The sequence below is a fragment of the Sinocyclocheilus anshuiensis genome, unplaced genomic scaffold, assembly GCF_001515605.1.
Source record: "Sinocyclocheilus anshuiensis isolate Anshui unplaced genomic scaffold, SAMN03320099.WGS_v1.1 scaffold2159, whole genome shotgun sequence".
Lineage (NCBI taxonomy): Eukaryota > Metazoa > Chordata > Actinopteri > Cypriniformes > Cyprinidae > Sinocyclocheilus > Sinocyclocheilus anshuiensis.
This window is the reverse complement of record NW_015538039.1, coordinates 32,551-36,478: the sequence shown is the minus strand read 5'-3', so window position 1 is coordinate 36,478 and position 3,928 is coordinate 32,551. Positions and strand designations below refer to the sequence as shown.

General features: G+C 47.4%; 1 pseudogene; it reads right to left on the bottom strand.

Annotated features, from left to right (window-relative positions):
• Positions 1 to 3,004, bottom strand: part of LOC107681519 (protein NLRC3-like) — a 7,429-nt pseudogene extending 4,425 nt beyond the window's left edge.
• Between the last annotated feature and the right edge of the window lie 924 nt (positions 3,005 to 3,928).

The following is a 3,928-nucleotide window of genomic DNA, read 5'->3' as shown; positions in this document are numbered from 1 at the left end:
TCCTTCGGACGTGAACAGCAGAAATGGTCTGTGGCACGGAAGGATCGACACATGATAGTATGCATACTTCAGGTCGATCACTGCAAACCAACCTCAGGGACGGATGCACCCAAAGATGCGTTTCTGCGTCCACATCTTGAACGGTAACCGGTGAAGGGCCCGGTTCAAAACATGCAGGTCCAAGATTGGTCGTAACCCACTGCCTTTCTAGGGTACAATGAAGTAGGGGCTGTAAAACCCCGTCTTCATATCGGCTGGAGGGACCGGCTCTATCGCATCCTTCACCAGTAGGACTGCGATCTCTGCACGCAAGACAGGAGCATCGGCCGCCTTCACTGCCGTGAAGTGGATGCCACTGAACTTGGGAGGACGCCGGGTGAACTGAATCGCATAGCCAAGGCTGATGGTCCGCAAAAGCCAGCAAGACGGGCTGGGTAGCGCTAGCCAGGCACCTTTGGTGACGCTCTCGAACCGCCCGCTGCTGCCTGCTGGCGATGGAGGAGGATGAGTGTGGTCCGGTGTTGGTCCGTCCGCGCCTCTCCGTGCCCTCCTGGGACCCAGAGATAGAGAAAACTGCTTTAAAACTGCGAGAATTTGGGTGCCATCTCCCAAAGAGCAGATCCCTCCATCTCTGGATCGCCAGTCTCAGGGCCGCTTGCTCTTCCGTTTACTGCCAGGTTTGACGGAGGCCTGGATGGGTGGGGCAGCCTGCCTACGCCCAGCTCCACGGCGCTGCTTGGCTGGAGGCTGTTGCGGATGCGGCGCAGGAGCAGGGGCGGACGCAGGGGGCCGCCCTCTACGACAAGCAGGCTTGGGCGCTGCGGCCAGCGGACGGGTGGAGGCAGCAGCTGCTCGCCGGGGCAGGATGTGACGAATCGCCTCAGTCTACTTCTGTGTAGCCGAGAACTGCTGGGCAAAGCTCTCGACCGCGTTGCCGAAGAGGCTGGTCTGGGACACAGGGGCATTGAGGAACCGTACCTTGTCGGCGTCCCTCATGTCGGGCAGACACAGCCAGAAAGGGCGCTCCTGGACCACAAGTGTGGACATCGCATGACCCAGAGAACTCGCTGTGACCTTTGTCGCTCGTAGCGCGAATCTTCCTCTCCAGAGAGCTCTCCTTCCGATGCAGTGATCGACATCCGGTCATCGGGAGGTACACCAAAGGATACCGCTGGTATGCTCTTTGAAGAGGGCCCAGCGCGTTCCTTTGGCGGCTTGACTGGTTGCTTACACACCCGTGTAAGACCTTTTAGAGAAAAAGGCTCTTTCAGGGAAATGCTCTTTTACGTGCTGAGACACACAGGGGAGATGGCCACTTGCAGCACAACAGGGGGTAGTGCAGCCTGCAGTGCGCAACCCACTCGACACAGGAACGACCACCGCTGAAGCGCCGTCCGCCAACACAATAAGCTCCCTAGAGCGCATTAAACTCGTCACACACGAAGCAGTTGGTAGGAGCAGAACGATGTTGTCACTCGGCTCCAAAGCGAAAAGCTGGTATGCGTTGCACCAGCTGCCTTTTTATGCTCAAGCTGTGATCAGCGGCAGCTGGATGCAATTATTGCATGCCAATGTGCATTGGCTCGTTTAGTTTACACTCGAAGTAGATTGGTCTCTCTAAGCGAGATCCCAATTCGTCAGTCACTGAAATGACGTCGAGAGTGACCGACTGAAAGGGAACTAATGAATGAAAATGCTTTAAAATGACTATGAATTTGATAAAGCTTAAAATTCTATATGGCCAAATGTCAATTAAAACCCATTCGTTTTTAAGAGTGGGAAGAAACAATTTTGAGATATATGAAGTATACTAGATATATATTCTAACCAGGCAAATTCCTATTAGTATTTTTCAAATGCATGTGCAAATTCTATTAAAATAGTGGGATTTAGCTGTCTGTTTAAGAATGATCTCTTCAACTATATTTCTTGAGGCCAAATATACAAATGTACCATTCAACATTTTCAGTTCTTCAAATGTCCTTACACACCTCAGTGTCTCCAGCTGACAGTTTGAACTCTTCAGTCCATCAGAGAGCAGATTAACTCCTGAATCCTGCAGGTCATTGTTACTCAGATCCAGCTCTCTCAGGACAGAGTTTGAGAATTGTAGAGCTGATGACACAATTTCACAATGCTGAGCAGTCGCATTACAGCCAAGAAAACTGAAATAAAGTAGAACACAATTTTATGCAATATTTATGAAGACATGTACCATAGTCAGTAGTGGTTACTGTATTCTCATACAGCATTTCTCAATAGTTAGGGTAAGGGGGTTGACTCAAACTGAGCTCTCTATAAAAGCCATCTTGTTGAAATTGTAGCATCATACATATAAAGAGTGTCATCACAATACAAAAACTTCAGTAGACAGTACCAATACCAGTAAAGTTCAAGATTTTGTGTATTAATTTCAGTACCACAGCAAAAACTATGTAAGGCCACTCATTCCATTTAACTATTTTAAAATAAAAATAATAAATAAATATTAATGCTAATAAGTAAATACATAAAATTAGCATGTAGCCTTTAATTAGCCATCAATAACTCACAGAGCTTTTCTGCAGTTGATCACAGCTGGTATCAGTCTTCTTCTCCCCTCATCTGATGTGTTGTATGTCTGAACATCCAGCTCATCCAGGACCTCATCTGATATCTGAAGCATGTAGGCGATTGTTGAACAGTGAGCAGGAGAGAGTTTCTTCTCTGAGAGTCTGTCTGACTTCCAGCAGACAGAGGAACAGATTGATGGATCTTTCAGTGGAGAGTCCATGTCCATCTCTGATCTTCTCTTTAATGTACTGTGTGGTTTCTCTGACGTCCTCTGAGCTGTTCTCTGTGTGTGTCAGTAGATCCTGTAAGAGTCTCTGATTGGACTCCAGTGAGACGCCCAGCAGAAACCGCAGGAACAGATCCAGGTGGCCATTCTTACTTTTTATGGCTGCATCTACTGCTCCTTTAAGCATATTATGCAGCGCAAAAAAGGTTAGTGTCTCCATAATTGTGCACATATTGTAATGAAAAACATAGAAAGCAGCAAGAAACTCCTGGCTGCTGCTGGTCTGGAGGTGATCCAGATGAGAGCAGAGGGAAGCAGCTCTCCTTTCACTAGGCTTGACATCAACACAGCCACTGATGAAGTCTCAGTCACATCACAAACTTTCTGATCGTCTGAAAACATCAGTTTGCTTCTGCTTTCATCCAGACCATCAAAGATGAACACAACTTTACACTCCTTGTAAATCTTTGAGTCCAGATCTTGAAGTTCAGGGTGAAAGTCCAGCAGAAGTCTATGAAGACTGTACTGATGATCTCTGATCAAGTTCAGCTCTCGAAATGGAAGCACAAACATGAAATCTACATCCTGATTGGCTTTTCCCTCGGCCCAGTCCAGAATGAACTTCTGCACAGAGACGGTTTTTCCGATTCCAGCGATGCCTTTAGTGAGAACAGTCTTGATTTGCTCTTTCTCCTCACATCCTGGTTCAGCTGAGGCTTTAAAGATATCATTACAGTAGATTGGAGTGTCTTGTGAGTGTTTTGCTCTGGCTGTTTTCTCCATCTGTAAAACCTCATGTTCTTCATTCACTCCTTCACTCTCTCCCTCTATGATGTAGAGCTGTGTGTAGATCCTGTTCAGGAGGGTTTTATTCTCTTGGAGTTTGATTCCCTCAAATAATCTCTCATACTTGATCTTCATGCTGCTTTTGTGACGGTTTTTGACTCTCTGCAGATATGCAGTCTGCAGGACTGCTTCAGTTCGTTCTTGCCTGATGTGGGTCTTACTTGGAGATTCAGAGAATAGAGCAGATCTGGTCAGCTCACGTATCTCCCCCCCACAAGTAACTACTAACGAAGAGTCAGTGATCACTGGTCCATCACTCAGTGCAGGGGGTTGCATCATGGAGTTGCTACTCTTCATAGACAC